Genomic DNA, 21,235 nt, shown 5'->3' with positions numbered 1-21,235 from the left:
GTGTGTGTGTGTGTGTGTGTGTGTGTGTGTGTGTGTGTGTGTGTGTGGCGTGGGAGGAGGCACGCGCTGCTCCCATCAATGATGCAGTTCTCAGCTGATTTCAGGGCGATGGCTGTTTGTTGTGACTCGATGTCACTCGCTGCCCAAACAGAGTTGAGCAGAATGAGCGTCGCACCAACGTGGACCGTCTAAATCAGGGCTATTCAACTGGTGGCCCGGGGGCCAAATCAGGCCCGCGGGTGAACTCAGTTCGGCCCACCAAGGAGTTCAATTTTAAATAAAACTACATTTTAAACCTTAAAACAAACTTACTCAATTTACAACATTTCTTCGAAGAGAAAGGCTTTAGGCAAGCCGATTGGCCCTGTTGGCACGCACGCAGCTGGATATCTCATCGACTTGGAAGACTTGATGATGTGTCTATCTCTGCTGCCATTTGTGGATTTTAAGGACGCATATTTAATTGCATTTACGAGAACTGGTTCCTGTTTTTTGGATTCGGCTGGTTGCTGGTTTTATCTACAATCAAGAAAGTCGTCGGCAGCAAATTTGGACCCGATCACGCTGCTTGCCTTTATGATGGCTTGGTTCGTGTCTCGAGTACCCAGACTCAAATACTTTGGGCAGAACGGATCAAATCTTGAGGATTTTACTCAGTTTCGTTCCATCGGTGTGACCATGTAATTTGGACATTTTGGAACCAAGTGGACCAACACAGACTCAAGGTAGATGTCATTAAGTTCTGCCTGTCCCCAAAACAACTGTGTTTATCTGAATTTGGCTCCCTTGGCTGGCCTTGAAGGCCATCTTATCTGAACTCGCCTGGAGAACATGTGATCTGATGCTCACCACCCCCTCCCTGAGGAATTTCCTACTGATAACCAGATGAAACCAGCTGAATAAACTTGTGTCATCATTTCAGGACTCTTGGATTCTCATAGTCGTTATTCTTGGCCATTCCTTGACATGCCTCGAGAATGTTTATGGATCTCACCGGAGGACACTGACTGATTATTACATCCTTATCAGAACTTTTACAGTGACCTCGAGAGCGTCTATGAACATTGCACACCGCTCTCGTCGTCCCCCTCTGCAGAATGTTTACGTCACTATGTGCTTGTTTGTGTGAGGTGTTTTTTAATAGTTTTTTTCTTCTCAGGCAGGAAAAAAAGTCTGATAGGAATTTTTTCGCCTCCAATTCCTACATGTGTCCAGTTTCACTTTTTGTCTGTCTAAACAGATCTCACTTGTAAATTAGTCTTCTAGGCTCAATGTGACTTATCTGTCTAAATAAAGGTTGAACAAATGAACTTACTGACAATAACTGCTGGATGTCCAGCCCCTGAGCAATTTAGATGAATAGCCCTGCTCTAAAAGCTCTACAACCTAATACATCGTCCCCGTCTGACGTGAGTGATGGAAGCAAACCACTGTCCTGTGAGAACAAAAACATTCTCCAAACAATTCTGAGCAAATATTTTGTTGTAAATAAAAACATTCATGAGAAAAGTCAAATAGGCTGACTAAATTTCTCCACGTCATCAAAACTATGAATACTATAAAACATTTACACAAAATCCAGGCAGATAACAGAAAAATAAATAATTTTGGACACAAATTCCATGAAAATGATGCAACAGTAATTTAAACAAACAACAAAAATCTTACTGTGCACGTGTGATTCAACACCTCTCTTGTAAAGATACAAGCACACCTGCCGGTGTGTTTAGTTTCTGTACTGTACCCTAACCCAAGGGTTCCCAACCCTGATCCTTGAGGAACACCATCCTGCATGTTTTAGTTATTTCTCTGCTGTTTAATTGCTTCCTTAAGTTCGGCAGTTATGGGGCTGAGATGGTGTAGGGGCAGGGCAGCCGATTCGGGATCCTAAGGTCCTGGGTTTGATCCCCAGTCACTGCTCATCTCGTGGTGTCTCTGAGCAGGACACCCAATCCCGAATTGCTCCCAGGGTGCTTACATAGCTGCCCACTGCTCCACCTGGGTGTATCCCAGGTGCGATGGGTTAAACACAGAGAGCCAATTTTGTCTTTGTATGGGAACATACAATGATGACAACACATATCACTTTATTATTTAATCACCCTTTCATTCAAACCAGGTGTGTTAGAACAACTAAAACATGCAGGATGGTGTTCCTCAGGGACCAGTGTTGGGAACCACTGCCCTAACCCACACTCAGTGTACAGAACGGAGACTCACACTGGGAAGGAATCGTGCGCGTGTGACTCACTTTGAGCAGCACTGGAGTACACGACTGTGTGACGTTTAGCTGCTTCAGTTCAGTTTGATGAATGAACCAGCAGGAGGAGGAACCAACAAGCTGCAACCGAACAGATCAGCTGAGTGGAGTCTGTTGATAAAATCAAGCTCCCACCAAAACCAGTTCACCAAAGAACAAAACAGACCACGATATTGTGTTTTGCTCTTTACTAAGGCCCTCTTCAGGCTGATTAACCTCACTCCTACACTCTCCACCACCTGTTGGTGCACGGCTGGATCGCAGCAAAGTTGGTCAACCTTTAGTGGGAAGGTAATCATGACGCTGCAACCATCTTGGGACTCGCCACGTGGGCATTTTGTGCTATTTTTGTGTCACTGAGATGCTCTCCTGTGGCCTCGCCATGCTCCATCTGCTCAGACCTTTCTCAGACCACATCAAGATGCAGCTATTGTTCAGCAGCACACCGCTGCTGCCAGACACAAGTCGCTTCCATGACCTTGTCGTGATCAGTGATTGTCTCGTGTTTCTAATGCACACCGTAAAATAACAGCCTGGGTGTTTCTGAGGTAATGCGCTGGTAAAGAATTGTTAATGGTTAGTACCTTCTGTCATACAGTTTGGAGAAAGAGGTAAAAGGTTTTCCTTCAGGCGAGGTTAAAGGAACGTAAAGCAGTGTTGGGGGGGGGGGGGGTGTCATTTTTTCAGGCTTATAAACCTTTTTCCCTGAAAAATGACATAACTGTGTAAAAGAACACTACTGTAGCTAAAATTAAACCTCTGTTTGTTTGGTTTTCTCAACTGAACAACGTTCTGCGTTCAAAGGTCACCCCTTTAAGACCCTGCAAAGACCACCTCTGTTTTATGGCTTGTTTTTATGCTTATTTTATCTTTTTCTAGCTAATTCCACATTTGTTGCACTTGTTTCAACTTTTTTTTTCAGCCTAATTCAGCAAAAAAGTGCTCTCTCAACTTTCTTCTGGTGAGTTAAGCTTATTTCTGCCTTTTAGCTACTTTTCAGCTGTTTTTTTTTCTTCCTAATTTCAATTTTTTTTTTTTCCAGAAAATGTTCACTTTTTTTGTGCTCATTTCTGCTTCTTTCAGCCTAAATGGGAAAACATGTTCTTTCTACTTTCTTCTGCTAATTGAAGCTTGTTCAACCTTTTCAACTTCCTTGTTAGCATTGTTAGCTAATTTAAGCCGTTTACAATTAAATCCAAGTTTTTCTTAGTAATTTCTGCTTTTTTCAAACTAACGTGTTTCTGCTAATTTCAGCTTGTTCTGCTCCTTTCAGCTGATTTCTGCAAGTTTCAGCTATTTCTATTCCAGCTACTATTTAGCTGTTTTTATGCTAATTTGAGCTTTTTCAGCTAATTCCATATTTTTTTCAGTCATTTAACCTTGTTCAGCCTAATTCAGCCAACATGTGCTCTCTTTACTTCATTCTGGTAATTTAAGCTTCTCTCTGCCCTTTTTTTTAGCTGTTTTTTGCAAATGTCTGCTTTTTTCAGAAAATTTCCACTTTTTTGTGCTCATTCCTGATCGTTTCAGCCTAATAGGACACAAAGGTCTCTCCACTTTCTTCTGGTACTTTTTTCAGCTTTTTGTTGTTGCAAATTTCAGCTTTTTGAGCAAATGTACTTATTTCTGTGCTAATTTCTGCTTATTTAAACCTCGTTTTCCCTTATTTAAACTCATGTTCATGTTTGTGCTGATGTTCAATGTTTTATGTTATGAGTGCTTAGTGTATATTTAGTTGATGTTTTTCTTAGTTCATATCTTAGATGTTATTACTGTTTTTCTTATACATTTTATTGTTGGATGTAACTGGGACCCCGTGTACATAATTTCGCTCCACCACATGTACCACATGTGGTGCGAATGACAATAAAGAAACTCTGACTGACTCTGTTCAGCAAATGTATGTTATTTCTGCTTTCTTCTAATAGGCTTGTTCTTCCATTTCAGCTACAACTGAGCCTTTTTTTAAGCTAATTTCAGCAGTTTTTCAGCAAGCTCTTCAGCAAAAAGCATTCACACTGCATTCAATGTAATTTCTCTAATTTATTTTCATTTCTTATCAGTGTGAAGTGCATTAATGAAGAAATTCTCTGAACCCCACCTGTAGCTGCATTTACAAGAGGCAGAAACAAAGTAACACAATGACATGTTGATGAAACACAAGCCTGGTAACAGGAGTACTGTCATGGCCGAGGTTTCAAGAATCTTATTAAAACAAAACTGCCCCTCCATGTATGACGACTACCACGTTCTCGAAGTAGTCCTTGGCAGTGAGTCAGCAAAGATGGCGGGCGTGCTGTTCCACTGTTATCACTGATCAGTTAGCTGTTTGTAACAGTGTCTGTGAGGGATGAGTAATCCTTCTGTACCGTAAACTGAGCTGCTGAGCTGAAGAGGAGGAAAATGATCAACCGACACTCACAGCCGACATGATCCATTTAACCTATTAGCCTTACGCTGCACTGATAATTACTCACAGAGAAACCGTCTTAATGAGACAAACCGGGAGAGAGGAATTCATCAGCAATAAACAGCAGCAAGCGTCTCATTTCTGCAACGTTACAGGAGTTTAAAAACGGCCTCCAAATGTTCTTACTCATCAGATACTCCTGAACACAGCTTTTTTTTAAAAATAGAACATTTTCCTGCTCTGCTGTGGGATTTATTTTTGTGCTGCACATGAGCCAAAATGTGGGCTATGGATTAAGTGCATATTTTTAATGATGAAGCACAAAGCACTAGGAGGCAGCTCTGAAACGCTCTCAAGTTCTTTGAAGCCCCCTTTCCCCAGCCAGTCCCGCAGACTTTGACTGACGGCTCGCTTCTTCTCTCCGCGTCTGCCGAGAAGCCTTCTCGAGGTCTGAGCTCGGCGAACGCTAATGGCTGAGCGGCACCGACGAAGGCTCGTTTACGCAGGGACAGAATTTCATTAAGGCCGTCCCTAATGATCTCCTCCTGCAGGGCTTTTGGTCACACAAGATGAGCGTGAGCATCAGGAGAACAAAACAAGAGGCACTCGAACTGCATTCATGAAGCGCTGATGACCGGAGAACAGCTGCGGAGCCTCAAACATCGGCATCCTGCAAAGTTTGCAGCTGTCGAGCTGTCACGGCCAGCACGCCTGAAAAAGAAAGGCTAACTAGCAGGACACGGATTTCAGCTCTGACAACTTTTAGACAATGAGAGGAGAAAACACACAGGAGCTGGACGTTACAGGACACACACGTTACATTAAAGTTGGAATAAAACGTCACTGTACCCGAAAGAAGCCGACTTCCACCTGCGGCAGGGGGCGACTCTTCTGCACCCTTCAGACACGGGCCTCCCGAGGTTTGTGGCTTCGACCGGCAGAGACGCATGTCTCCTAAAGAAGGACAAACAGTGTCACAACAAAAACACTAACACAGCACACCGCTGCATGTGAAACGACCGCTCAGAGCAGACTGTGACTCTCATGTTCTCACCGCTGAGAGCTGAAACTAATTCTCCACATTTATTTATTTTACAACAACGATACTGTACATGCTGCAAACCCTACCTCCATGACAGTAAAGGGTTTAAAATGGAGAAATAACAGTATTCTAAATATCCAGCAATTTTTAGTCAGGTCATCTGGATGGTTTCGTTTTTTTTCCGTTCTGAACCGTTTCACCTTCCATCCAGAAGTCTTCATCAGTCAAAGAAACACGCATCACAAAACTGATTCTTCCCCCAAACAGCTTACTCAAAAGTGGAACAAATCAGTTATGTTGGTGCTAAGATGGTGTCTTTCGTACGCCCCCTCCTCCGGTGCCGGCCCTCTCTCTCGTCAACAGTCATGTCAAACTGGTTAAAAACGATAAAAGTCCATGCTCAATAATACAATTAATAATCCATAATAATCAATAATCCATTTAACCTGTAATCCATCAATTTTCAGTCAGGTCATCTGAACATCTTAGCACCAACATAACTGGTTTGTTCCACTTTGGAATAAGCTGTTTGGGGGAAGAATCAGTTTTGTGTTGTGTGTTTCCTTGACTGATGAAGCCTTCTGGATGGAAGGTGAAACGTTTCAGAAAAAAAAACTGTCCAGATGACCTGACTGAAAATTGTTGGATTGTATACCTGGATTATTGAGCATGGACTTTTTTTTCTTTTTTTTTTAAGTATTCTAAATATTCCTTGTTCTGAAATGGTGCAGAAATAATTTGACTCAACTTATTCACGGGGAGGAAACAGAGCTGAGGCTGTGAGAAGTTAAAATATTTGCTTTCAAAGATTCGTATTTGGTGTGGAAACATAGAAGAACAGCTACACCCAAGATTAGTCGGACTCTTTTATTAAAGGAAAAACAAGCTTTTATTGACACGGGTTAGCCACAAAATGCAACAATCACACATCTGTGTTCTTGGTGTAAAAAAAAAGAAAGAATAGTTGGACAAAACAACGCTCGCTTTCCAATCCACCCTTTTCCCCTTTTAATCTGATTTTCAATCTGAAAATGGTTTTAACTCCAGCTTTGAACATTATTTATTCATTTTAACTCTTTTCGTTACTGTGAATTATTTTAAAACGCACTGCATGTTTCACAAAAGTCCTGTTTGTTGTGACTTTTGTGTTTGAACTGCATTTCTGCTGCAAAATGCCCAGGAATATATAGATAAACACAGTACATTTTCAGAACCTACATGATACAAAACGCATCACTGCTGCTGGTACCTTTTGTGAATAGTACGTTGAAATACTTTAACTTTATGGCAGCTCTTCTCAAAATGCTTCTTTCAAAGAGACAACACGTTTCTTACAAAAACTGAGTCTGTTCTGGATGTTCATATAATTGGACCAAATCTCCACACAGCACACAGTCTCTACCATAACCCTCAGTGCTGGCTCCCCTCAGGGCTGTGTGCCAAGCCCCCTCCTGTTCACTTTGCTCACATATAACTGTGCACCTACCCATCCAGGCTGTCATACTGTAAAGTTTGTAGATGAAACAGCGGTGGTTGGATGCATCACAAACAATGATGAGTCCAGCTACAGGCAGGAGGTGGAACACCTGGAGAGCTGGTGCAGGAAGAACAACCTTCACATCATTGTGAAGAAGACGAAGGAGATGGTTGTGGACTTCAGAAGGAACAACCCCCCCGCACACACACACACACACACACACACACACACACACACACACACAAACACACACACACACACAATGAATATAGGAGAATCTGCGGTTGAAGAGGTCTCCAGCTACAAATACTTGGGTGTGTACCTGAATAACAACCACAGCTGGAGCAACAACACCACCAGCCTGATCAAGAAAGTTCATCAGAGACTCTACTTCCTCAGGCGGCTGAGATGAGCTGGTCTGGGAAGCTCAGTCCTCACCTCCTTCTACAGGTGTTCAGTGGAGAGCATCCTGTGCTCCAGCATCAACGTGTGGCATGGAGGCTGCACAGCTGCAGAAAGAAAAGCTCTGCAGAGAGTGGTGAAGGCTGCACAGAAGTCTGTTGGAGTCAGTCTCCCCATCATCACAGACATCTACACCTCCAGATGCAGGAAGAGGGCCACCTGCATCATGAAGGACCCCACCCACCCAGCACACACTTTTTGTGCCGCTCCCCTCAGGCAGGACGTTGAGGAGCATTAAGTGTAGAACCACTAGACTGAGGAACAGCTTCTACCCTGAAGCTGTTAGACTCATAAATCCCTAACCAGGAAAATCACTGTAATGCCACTTTGACTGATGATATGTGCTGCTGATTATCCATGCTGCTGATCTCATGCTGCTGATTATTTCATGCTGCTGTCTTCATTTGTACTCATCTACTCACACAGACTCACGCTTATGCTGCTATTGTTCGGTGTATTATTTTGCACTATTATGTTTTTGGCGTATTTCTTAGCTTATATCTTAGTTCCTTATTACTTTTTCTTTTTATTATTTATACTTTGCTATTGTTGGATGTAACTGGGACCCTGTGTACACAATTTCCTTCCACCTCATGTAGTGCATGTGATGTGAATGACAATAAAACCTACTTGAACTTGTCATTAGGTCTATGAGCACTGCAACTCTTTCTATCCCACAAAAATGTAGCAATGTGGTGTTTCTGGGCTTAAAGCAAGTTATTAAAGTTAACTTCCTTTAACATAAAAACTGTGCACTCATATTTTTTATGTAGGTAGAAATTTATGGCATTTCTATCGTTTGTTGCATAAAATATTGTGTATTCCTTCACGGAATGTTATGCTTTTACATAAGTAAGCTGTTTGGGGGAAGAATCAGTTTTGTGTTGTGCTTCCTTGACTGATGAAGCCTTCTGGATGGAAGGTGAAACGGTTCAGCAAAAAAAAGAAACTGTCCAGATGACCTGACTGAAAATTGTTGGGATGCTTTTACTTTGTTAATGTTTCCATAAAGCCTTCCTGGTTGTCTCAGATGGACCCAGCTCATTTCTCAAGCTTTCAACCTGCAGTCAAACAGTCACTTCCTACATGTCTGAAGTCTATATTAAAAACAAAAATCACATCTTTCCTTGTGCTCGTGAATTCATTTGCGGTAAGAGATGAAACTGAACTTCCACGATGAAATCAGCTCTCTAACAGTGTGAGTAGAAATAACCCTTGAGGTCCAGGGAAGCCTCGGAGGCTGCTCGTGTCACAGCTGCTGCCATTTGCAGCCATTTCGCCATAATAAATTATTAAAATAAAATATGCTAATTCCTCGGCGATGAATAAACCTGAAGCTACAAACCCTGACTTAAGAGTCTGCATGTACTTTAGTTACTCCTGCATCGGCATAGACGAAAAGTCAGAACCCGCTTCAAACCTTTGATAAACCCCCACAAACGGTGAGCTAATTAAAAACGGCAGCTCTTTCCCATCAGACGGAGGCAATCTGCAGCTCATAGCCCGTGATGTTCTTGTCTTTGGTTTCCTCCACTGTGTAAACATGTTGTACTAAATGAACTGCTGGTTTATGTTCATTTGAACGCATTCACGCAGCTCTTTTCTGCTGTTATTGACACATTCTGGTTCTTTTCTCCACCGCCCTCGCACGCAGATCAGTGTTCGGTGGAAGAGTGGGCTTTATGTCTTGCCCAAAGACACTTAAACATGTGGACTAGAGAGACGTCCAACTGGCAGGAACCGCTCTGCCTCAGTTCGGTTTCATCCTTGTGGGTCAGAGTAGTGAGAACGACGCCTAATCAAGACCTCACATCAAGTTTGCTCGTTCAAAAGGAACGGCTCAAGGACAAAAGCGCAAAATGAAGAGTCTGATGCACGAGCTGAGCATCCACCAGAGAACGACACATTTGTGTGGTCCCTGAGGATGGTTCTGGATAAGGGGTGTGAGACGGCACCAGTGGAGCGTTGTAACTGTACTGTCACCCCCGTCCCTGCAGACAGATATCAGCTCAGCTGTCCTGCTACGTACTGTCACCACTGCACAACAGGGCATTTTAAGGGTACACATCTGTGTGAGCACTGCTATTTTGGACACAGGCCTTCGGTAGCAGAAATCTGCTGCTTCAACGCCATTTCAGCAATAAGTCATTCACAAAAGAAGTTGCAAGTGTGCAGTCTCTCTGCTGTCTGTTTATTATATCATCTCCTTTGACGTTACTTTTGTGCTTTATTAATGATCTCAGAACAATATGACGGACCAAGCAAATAGCTGAACTGACTCGGAGCGCTGTGCTGCTTCTCTTCACTGTCATCTCTATAATAATGGATGAGCTGGATAATCCCCGCCTCTCCGTTTCTCTGAGCCTCGGCGGAGAGGTTCAGGAACATAAAAGCCACAGACTGAGGCGTTCTTGAATGCCCACAGTCTGTTTTGTGACAGGCTCCCCTGGACTTTGAGTCAAACCCAACACGCTCAATAAACAAAGACAGACTGTGAACTCCAGAGGTCCTGTCATGATTAGAGAATCTCAAATAATCTGAAGTTTCAATTAGCACGCCATTCTCTGACTCAGACAAACCGAACTGCCATCCACCATGACGTTCACAAGCAAACGCAACAAAAAACGATGATCAATTTGATGTTGAACTCTGAGGGGCTTACTCCAACAGCTCATTGTGGTTTTGCTCATCTGGGTTTATGAATTGATGTGCTAATATTCAATACGTGGAGGGGTGTGTGTGTGTGTGTGTGTGTGGGGGGGCATTTTATCAAACATTCACTGAAGAACAATCCAATAAAAGCAGGTCGTTGAAGCCATTGAGCCCCTGCCTGAATGTCCTGGCCAAGTCCTAATCACATCTGAATAAAGTCATTCATTCTGATTATACAACAGCAGACCAATTAAAACACAACCGTGTTGTTACACCTCCCTCATTAGGCAACGATTTTGGTGGAAAATAATCCAGGCACCGCTATCTTGCCCGAGCCCCTGCCTTCCTCCACCCACGAACCTCTTTCAAACCAGTGCAAAGCAATCCAGCAGGATCGGGACTTATTTATTTATGGCGCTTGTGCCAAGTTCAGAGGCTTTTTCATCATTAATGACGATCCAAACCTACCGAGCCATGTAACACACAAAATTTTAAACAGCCAAGCTCACAAGTGTCGTGCTGTGGCATATTAACAAGGTGTGAGATGTAACTGTACTTGTTGTCGGCAGAGTGTCAATATGTCACATTAAAGGATTTTAGGCTTTTTTCACATCAGGTTATTAAAAAAGGAACTTGTGCTAAAAAAAAAAGGCATCCATTCAAACAGAAGCTGTAAAATACTTACTCTATAAACTAAAGAATGCATTATGTTGATGTGCATTAAAATAATGAGACCAGTCTAGAATACACAGCACGCAGATACGTCTGCTAGTCGCTACACCTCAAAGACTGAGATCAGTGACACTAAAATGGAAAAGTTACCCATTTCTTTGTTATTTGGAGTTACCAACTAGTATCCAAAAGTCCATCTAGGTGAGATACTACTACTACTACTACACACAGGGGCTAACTTGCGCTATAGCATGCCTTTGGTGTGGACTATATTGGTGTGGAATACTCCATATTGATAGCGTTTCCCAAACCATTATACAAGGAGGGCAGCCTGTTCTCCCAACAAAATCACCAGCCCCGCATTAAAGCTAACGGCATGTAAAAGATTAATATATGGTTAAATGTTCACACACGACCAATTCACTGAAGCTGGGGGAGACTCCAAAGCGGATACATCATCACCTGCTCCCCCTGCACTGTGCCCACCTCCCAAGAATTTTGTTACTTCAATTTATTGTTGTATTAAATATAGCCCAAACGATATATCGGTAAGGCGAATAATTTAAGTCGATATAGATGTTTGGGGACATATCGGTAATGGTGATAATTGTCCCATTATGTGCCGATATAAGCACTTCTAATTTTCACCCCTAAAATGCTGGAACCAGCCGTAATTGTTCATTGTATCCATCAGAAAACCACCTTCAAGCCATTGCCATTCACTTAAGTTTCACTTTCACATTCAGCACAGACAAAGCAGGGAGCAAAACTGTGTAGAGTATTTTGCTGAACATGGTATGTTTATTTTAATTGATCTGTAAAACAAAAACAATAATAAATTCTCTTCAATCCTCCAACCCGCTTGTCATTAGCTATGTGCCTCTCAAGTTAGCAAGCTAACATTAAGATAACCTTGTAATGACTTGTAAAACTTTAACAGAACAATAAATTTAGCGTAGAGGTAAAATATATCAGTGTTAGCAATGTTATCTTTGTTATCCTCAATAAAATGCATAATTTGTCTGAAATCTTAACTTCTCTGCAGAGAAAAAAATATCTGCTGCAGTAAATACTAATAAGGCCTTCACCATGACTAACTGTTAAACAATGAACAGGAAGGGCATTTCTTTGTTTAATTTATATTTCTGTAACACACTTGATAAACTTTATGGTGAATAGTAGAGGGTAGAAAATGTGAACACACATTAGGAAGACTGTTTTTATGACCAGTGCAACACTTGTAAACCTAGTGTGGGTCTACATATAGCATGGATATGACTTGCTTAGCTTCATGGTTGCTAACAGCCGTGCTAAATAAAGAAGCCCTGCACCACTTGCTGTTTTCTTAAAAAGTACTACCAAAAAAAGTATAAAAAACCGAATAATTTTGTCTTGTTGTCCCCACAAAGCCAGAAACACGGGGGATGTTTTGAAGATGTTTAAACTAGAGTCAGATGAAGCATAAGAGACAAAAGAAACTAGCAATGAAAGATTAATTTTCTCTAAAAGTATTTCAGCCTTTTGTTTCGTCAGCGTCAGATAAAGTTTTACTTTGTAGCTTTAGCTGCTACTTCAACAGGTGGCATATTTAAATCCTGCTTACTCAGTGAGATAAGTTATTATTAGAAAGCTGTAATTTTCTGTTCACACAGTTATAATAAAATTAACCACTGAAGAGTCTAACAAATATCTATTGGCGGATAGTTGCAGCGTCTGCAGTGAAGCGGGCGTGTACCGGTCTATCGTGGTAAAGAGCGGGCTGAGTCAAAAGGAATAGCTCTCAATTCACTGGTCAATCTATGCTCCTACCTTCATCTAAGGTCATGAGCTTTGGGTTGTGACCGAAAGAACGAGATCTCGGATACAAGCAGCCAAAATGAGTTTTCTCTGCAGGGTGTCTGGGCTCTCCCTTAGAGATAGGGTGAGAAGCTCGGTCATCCGGGAGGGACTCAGAGTAGAGCCGCTACTTCTCCACATCAAGAGGAGCCAGTTGAGGTGGCTCGGGCATCTGGTTAGGATGCCTCCTGGACGCCTCCCTTGTGAGGTGTTCCAGACACGTCCCACTAGGAGGAGACCCAGAGGAAGATCCAGGACACGCTGGAGGGACTATGTTTCTCGGCTGGTCTGAGAACGCCTTGGGATTCCACCGGAAGAGCTGACCCAGGTGGCTGGAAAGAGGGAAGTCTGGGTCTCCCTACTTGGGATGCTACCCCCTCAACTCGACCCTGGATAAGCGGAAAAAAATGGATGGATGGAGTCTAACAAATAGAAGAGTCAGTTTGTTTTTATCCTCCCAAATCAGTGCCAGGAGTGGACCGATACTCAGTATTAGCACGTCTAAATGTTCGTCCTTAGCATAACAACACGTCTCGTACTCGTAATGACCAACTGTACACTGCAGACAAATGTTATTCACAGGACATGGGTTGAAGACAGGAGGCCATAACCTGCTGTACACTGCTTCTGACTGGGTTAGATTTAGAGGATCAGTGGGCAGAGGACTGGCAGGAAACTCTTGATGTGTTTCACAAGAAACCTGCTTCAAATATGAGCACCTCGGTCCTTCAAAGCATTTAAAGCACCAAGACATTCTGGCCTGTCAGGCAAAGTACTACTTAATTTTACTGGACAGTAATTTCTGATCTTCTATAGAAAACCTTTTGCTATGGAACTGGACTTAAGTTCATCAGACTGAACTGTTCTTCATTAGATTTTTTGACTATTGTTCATGAGTGTTAGCTTGAAATCTTATATTTAGCTTACTAAGTGAAGATGCATTGTTTTTGGATATCTCAGAGTGTACAGCAGGGTTATTCAACTAAACTGCTCAGGGGCCACAGTTACTGAAAGCCAGCAGCTCAGGGGCCACACATCCAGCAATTAAAGTCATTACGTAAATAAGCCAAGTATAACAATGATCTGTTACCTTTTAAATGTGTTTATTTTGCTGCATTGAACCATGTAAATGCAATAAACAGAACCCAAAAGTGTAATTCAAAGAAATTACATTTGAAGATTTATTTCCTTGCCACAAAAGTAGTGATATTCTAATGTGAAACAATATTAAAAACTAAAATAATACAATATGCCTCCTATTTAACCTCCTAGGACCTGGGATCCACATATGCAAGAGTTCGGGTCTTACGAGGTTAACACATATTATTCATTATTCTGCCATCTCTTACTTGCCAAATATTAACGCTTTTCAAAATAAAACAAATGTCGACTGTTTTTGATGTTCCCTGAATGACCAACATGTTGCTGTTCCAGGTGGATCCATTAAGAACCACTTCTCATTTACAGTGAAATGGCTGCACAGACCAGTTCTTCCTCCAACGGTTCATAAATCAGAGGTGAAGCGTCCATGTCTGCTCAGGTCTGAGCTTTGAGCAGAACCAAAAGAGGCGAAGCAGAACTCAGCTGGGTTGAAAGTGAGCGAGATTTTTTTCATGTCCAGTTCAGGTGTGCTTTGACATTTACGTTGAAGTCTCTGTTATTGGCTGTGAACTGACACCATGAAGCAGAGGTTGTTCCCTGTACGTATAAGGGGGAAAGCATTGAGTGGTTAAACAGTGAGTATCCTTACAGAAAAAGGAAGTCATAAAGTGATGCCTTGCCTGGCGTTGTGTTGTAACTCAGTGCTTATAGTGGGGAGGGACTCTCCTTAAAGTGTTCAGTATGCTTGTGAAAATGTTGAAAATTGAGATGGGCACATAACAGGATGACTCGCTGACTGAAATATTTGCCTTTTTTTTAATTAATGAACTCATCAGCGGGCCGGACTTAAGTCGCCTACGGGCCCGCAGATGTTGTAAGGCCCGCCTGTTGTAAGGCCCTGGTGTACACTATCACATGTGCACGTTTTTGCTTTAAGGAGTGGGTAAAATAGTTAAAAAGAGGATTTTTGGTTTATAATGAAGATTGCTGTAATTATTTTCAATTCAATTCAATATACTTTATTGATCCCCAAGGGGAAATTTCATTTCAGTACATCCTGCCAAGACAGCATACATGGGAGGGGCAAGATGTCTACTGCAGCTGCAGGGAGCAGCGCGACCTTTCATTCAGAGATAAGAAAAGAAACTCATGAGGAAAGAAAGGTATAAAAAAAATTAAAATAAATAAATAAACATGTTTTATCAGTAAAACCACCTTGGTACAAAGATCTGAAGCAGTGTACTAGATTTCCAGTGAAAGTCCACTATACTGTCATTGCAAAGAAAAGGTAGGGATTGGGTTTTTTTTTTATATATATGTTTTACGGTGAACACAGTTTTTTTTTAACTATATTGTGTGTTTATAATAGTAGTTTTTAAAACAGAATTTGAGCTGGTCAAAGATTTACAAAAATGTAAAATATTGGAATCAGATCTGAAACCTATAATCAGTGCAACTCCAGCACATACTGTAAATTCAAACACTAAATTCACAAAAACCATCACAGGACCCAGAGGTTCCCATCATCCCCTCTGGTATAGATAGCTCTGGGCACACACCCGTAGGTCTGTCACGATAAAAAAATTTGCTGGGTGATTAACTGTCTCAGAAATTATTGTGATAAATGATAATATAATTAGAAATTTGACAATAATTAGTCATTATTGTCAAATTTAAGGAGAAATGTTGGTTCATTTTTGTGTGTAGTAGCTTTTTTGACCACTGGATGGCAGTATAAGACTGTCTGAACCGAAGGATCGATAGTGAGGGAGTAAGCAGCGTGTATCTTTAAGAAAAATGGGAGGGAGGCCCCTTGACGTGACGTGGGCTGTCTCTCGTTCCCCGTTTTTTGGTTCTCAAAATGGCGGATGCTATGTGTGGGTGGAGCTCTTTAGCATAGCATTTTTCACACAAAGATTTAATTTTTAAAAAATCAGTAAACAAGTTCTCAGCTTCTTTTTGCAGAGAAAAACAACTTTTTACACAAAGGCACGGGTTTCATTATCAGGTCTCTCTTGTAAATGAGTCCTCGAGGCTCAATGGGATTTACCTGTATAAATAAAGGTTGATTGATTCAACTGTGAATTTTGGAGCTTCAACAGGACAGAGGTTTTATCCTCGAGGTTGGCCTGTTAGCTTAGCTCGTAGCTTAGCTTCTCAGTTTAGCTGCTTTTAACAATCGAAAAACTCGAATTTGGACGGTTAAAAAACAGATTTTAAAGAGAAAAGAGAGATGAAGGGAGGGGTCATTGAAGAGCACCAGAGTTGAGCCTTTTGTCATCCAGTGTCTTCAGTAGAAAGAGAGACACGAAGAAATGATAAAGTCGATAAATGAAAATGAGGTGGATAATTTAATTTATCATGTGATTAATTTATTTATTCTTTATTGCGACAGGCCTACACATCAGGTCATGTTATTAATCCAGATGACTGATGCATTTTCCTCGTTTTTATGAGCAAACTATAAAAGAGAAAATGGGTAAAAAAAAACATTAAACATGATAAGAGTCCTATAAAATTCAACCCCATTCAGTCTTTGTGTTCTTCCGTAACGGAGTAAAGCACAAAGCTGGAGCAGAGTTCAGCGACGCCTTTGGAAGAGGTTACACTTTCTTGCTGATGTACTGTTTTATCAAAACATATCCCTGCTTTCTTAGTGTTATTAATGAATGTGGCTTTGTTGTGAAACCACTTTGCTGTTCTCCTCCATGCTCCTACAAGAGCTCTTAGTGCTCGGACTATTTTGGAGGGTGCATTTGAAATTACAGCCCATGATATTAAACGACATTCAGTAAAAATCCTGGTGCATTGGTAAAATCTACTTTTCTTATTTTCTCTTACAAACCGTCTTCGGCTAACTAGACTAATGTATTTGGTTTAGAATTAAATGTTCTTTATACACGTCCAGACCTGACACGTTTCGGGTAAAAGGTGAAAAAATAAAGTTTGTATTTTTTTTATTTTTCAGCATGACAAAAACATTTTAGAGACATGAGCTGAATATGAATAAAGAGAACTCTGGACAAATCCACAACTAAGAACTCAAGAGGGTTTCTGCCATCTGGGAGTTTTCCAACCACATCAAAACATGTTCGTCTCTGATGCTCTGTCCTCCATTTCTGCCGTTTTAACTCCACGACCAACTTATGATGAAAGATATGAAGAAATAAGGAGCAAGAATCTGAACTTTTTACATTTGGTTCATGGGAAACAAACAAAAAAAATAATAAATAATGTTTTATTTAGAATTCGGTTATTTAAAAAATCTCATCTGTGATCATGTTTTCTGATAAATATTTAACGTTGGCTTTAAATTATTAATTCTGGGTGCTGCGGAGTACAATTATGTCCAGAGACAGCCGTACAGAAAGGAGTGGATTTACAGGTGGATGTGCTTAAAGAACTAAAATCTCCAGAGTCAAATAATACTAAAAGATTTAGCATTTCAGAAAATTCTCTTGTTCCCAGGCTATTTCAACAAAGTTCTGCTACAAAAAAAAAAACAACAAACCAGAGCTCAGCTTTTTAAGGCCTAAATAGTGAAATTAGGATTTGGAAGATATAAATAGTTGAGTTGTTGCGTTCGCAAGTGTTGACCTTTTTCCCCCCGGGGTATATCTACGATAGGTTTTGTCTCTATAAAAGTTAACAGCACATTGATCTTTCATTCTACAGAGCAGAACGATGACAGCATGTTTGTAAAATTAGGTCAAAAAGCTGCAGGCCGTGATGAGACCTGAAACTAAAGTATCTGGTCCGTCGGAGTCCAACAGCTTTTACAAAACATTTTTCAAAAAATTGTAAACTTTTCCCGTCATTCTGATTATTTTGTGATTATTTTGAAGAATAGTGACTTTCTGACACCTGAGGTGGTCTGATGTTACAATAGAGAATTAAACTACTTACAGTTTCATACCATGTATGAGGAGCGTCTCAGTGGGTGGCGAGGTGAACAGTTTTTAATAACTGTTCCTGAGGGGGAAATAACTACCTGACATAACTGCTTGAAAAAAAATTTTTTGTTTGTTTGCTTGTTTCGTTTTAACTTTGTCCACCACAAACTAGTTGATCTAACACCATCCCTCCTATCAGAGGGACATACTTGAAAAACCTATAAAGGGAGGTGTCCTGGAGGCGTCCCCTCAAATGATGGAGCTACTCACTCCATCTCTCAGACTGAGCCCGGCCACCCTGAGAAGGAAACTTGTTTCGGCTGCTTGTTTACGGGACCGTGGGGTGCCGCAGGGCTTTGTTTTAGGTCCCTGGCTGCTTTCCTCCCTTTACTTGTTTCCTTTGGGCTCAAATCTCAGAAAGCATGGGAGATTTTATCATTGCTATGCTGACGATAGTCAGATTTATATGCCACTAAAAAGAAAGATGCCCCCTCAATTAGGCTTCTGCTTTGTTTTGAAGACATCAAAGCCTGGATGTCCTTAAACTTTTAAAATTTCAATGAAAAGAAAACAGAAGTGATGGTGTTTGGTCCTAGTGACTTCCTGTGAACCTTGATCTGTTGATCTGGGCCCTCTGGCACCACATGTTAAGAGAACGGTTTCCAATTTGAGTTTTTAAATGGACAGTGATTTTAAATTAGATTCCCAGACTGGAGCGGTGGTCAAGACCAGGTTTTATCACCTCAGACAGCTGGCTAAGGTGAAGCCCATCCTCACAAAACAGCAGCTGGAAACAGTAATCCATGCCTTTGTCACCTCTCGGCTGGATTACTGCAACGCTCTTTACCTTGGAGTCAGCCAGTCCTCCCTCAAACGTCTCCAGTTGGTCCAGAACGCTGCTGCTCAGCTTCTTAACTGGAGTTCATAACAGGGAGCACATCACCCCCACTCTGGCTTCACTCCACTGGCTGCCTGCTCATTTTTAATTTTAAGATTATTTTATGCATTTTTAAAAGTTTAAATGGTCTTGCTCCATCCTACCTCTCTGAACTGCTTCACCCATACTCTCCTGCTCGGTGCCTCAGATCAGCTGATCAGCTGCTCCTGGAGGTGCCGAGGTCAAAACGGAGGCACAGAGGGGACAGAGCTTTTTCTGTTGCTGCTCCAAGACTGTGGAACGATCTCCCTCTTCTCATCAGACGAGTCCCTTCACTGTCCAGTTTTAAAACGCATTTTTACTCCCTGGTTTTGGGAACATCCTGAAATTTGCTCTGCACTGTTTTTTATTGTTTTTATTGATCTTACCATTTTAACTGTTCTATTCTTTTATGTGTTTAAATGTCCTTGATTTTATGTGTACTGTACAGCACTTTGTTGCAGCTTTGACTGTTTTAAAGGGCTTTATAAATAAAGTATTATTATTATTATTATTATTATTATTATTATTATTATTATTATTATTATTATTATCATCAGCTTATTATTTTGGTCACAATCCAAACTTGATGACCATAGGTGAGGGTTGGAACATAGACAAAATTCATAAATTTATCTTAAATAAAAATTTATGGAGAGCTTTGATTTTCGACTCAACTCTTCACCACAGCTGACCAAAACAACGCCCTCATTACTGAGGACGAGGCCCCAGTCTGTTGATTCATCTCCCGCTCCATTCTACCATCACTTAGGAACTAGACGCCCAGATACGTAAACTCCTCTACTCGAGGCAAAGACTCCCCCTGACCCATAGGGGGAATTCCACGCTGGAGGATTGCAAGCCTCTGATCAGAAGGTTGTCGGTTCGATTACCCCTGGACCTGACAACATAAACAAATGAGGGTGGGAAAGGTGAAGCATCCATAAATGCCTCCACCCTCATTTGCCTCCTCTGGGTCCTTAAGCAAGGCCCATTTTCCAAAGATTTTTAGGACTCGTCAGGAACAGTCGTGTTTATTGACGACACCAAAAATTAATATAAAGATTTAAGACATGAACAAGAATAAATGTGTGACTCGTTTTCCCCCACAAGTCCTTCTGATGGTTAATTATTATTTTAATGTTATTACTTTACATGTGTACAAAACTTTGATGGCATCTAGGCCATTGAAGCCACATAACAGTTTCATTTTTATTTGTAAAAAGGGGGAAAACTATAAATGTTACATGAACTAAAAGTCTTCTTGTCACAGCTAAAAAATATTTTCTTACAACTGATCTAATTTGATCCTAAACACACATTTTTCATTTTCACTTCTGTGTTGTGCTTCTTTCTCCCTGGTACGAGGCCAAAGTTTAAAATGCCAATCAGCAGCGCCCCTGCCAAAGATACACAAACACATCATTTGTAACGGGACTTTAAGAGAACTGCAGCACAGACAGTAAGTCACCCGACAAAAGAATAAGACTTGACCAGGAAATTTTTCCATTAAAACTTAAAGCGGCTTGTGCTACACTTTTTAAACACACTGTTGTGCTGTGAATACACAGCACTCCAGATGCAGAGGCTGTTTGGATTCCTGGGGAGAAGAACTGCAGATAAGGAGAGTGTTTACCTGTGTGAGAAGTCTATCTTTTCTCTGAACATGCTCCATATTCCTCAGCTGTGCTCACAGCAAACGGCACAGATGGATCCAGATTGCAGTTTTAAATCTTAACAGTGTCAGGTGCTCCGATAAATTTCCAGCTAAAAGCTCCCACAGCCAACAACTAAAAACACTGGAACATGACCTTGATGCAAAATCTCATTTTCCTTCCACAGAGTCGTTTCCAGCAGTAGCTGACGAACACCAGTAACGCAAACAACGTTACATGTAGCCTTCAGTGGAGGATATTCACAAACAGAAAGTTTATTTAGGCTAAAAGGTGCAGACTTTAAAAGTGAAGGACGTGGTAAAACATGTATGACAGAAGGCGAGATTATTAAAGCAGTCAGACATACCTGACTATTCTGCAGGGGTCACACTCCAATCTGAAAGACAGAAAAAGAAAAGTCCAGATCGATGATTTTGTTAAAGTAGAATGCTCCAGCACGTCGTTACTGCAGCTCCATAAAATACCTCAATAACCATCAGGACTGGATTCAGCAACTACACACCGCTGAAACAAAGTTCAGCTATCTGTCACTGAAGGGTGTTTTACTTCAGAACTGATCCATCATCTGCTCTCCTGAGACCCAGCAGAACTTTATATTACAACAATGACTCTGGTGTGATATTAACAAATGTATACATCAGTATTCCACTGTGTATCCAAACTATCTTCTATAAAACTGCAGTGCGTTTGTCCATGGCATCTCGTCATCTCAAGCAGTGATTTGCTTTTAATGAATACCGTCAAGACTAAGTCATTAGTTTTGCTAATCTAAAAAAGTTAAATCTGGTCCTCTGGACATTCAAAAACCAAAAACAAACAAACAAAAAAAAAGTAGAAA

At 41.2% G+C, this 21,235-nt stretch overlaps 1 protein-coding gene across 1 annotated transcript in view; it reads right to left on the bottom strand.

The window, feature by feature from the left end:
• The window catches only part of LOC119417509 (IQ motif and SEC7 domain-containing protein 1), a 121,031-nt gene extending 100,258 nt beyond the window's left edge, over positions 1-20,773 (bottom strand). Inside the window, exons 1-2 of the mRNA XM_037684721.1 lie at positions 20,744-20,773; positions 5,520-5,624 (exon numbers count right to left, since the gene is read on the bottom strand). The gene's annotated coding sequence lies outside the window, so the exon portion shown is untranslated. The remainder of the gene's footprint in view (positions 1-5,519; positions 5,625-20,743) is intronic.
• Positions 20,774-21,235: the final 462 nt, after the last annotated feature.

The sequence above is a fragment of the Nematolebias whitei genome, chromosome 11, assembly GCF_014905685.2.
Source record: "Nematolebias whitei isolate Nwh7 chromosome 11, NemWhi1, whole genome shotgun sequence".
In the NCBI taxonomy this organism is placed as follows: Eukaryota; Metazoa; Chordata; class Actinopteri; order Cyprinodontiformes; family Rivulidae; genus Nematolebias; species Nematolebias whitei.
The sequence above is the reverse complement of the archived record's forward strand: the minus strand, read 5'-3'. Positions and strand labels throughout refer to the sequence as shown.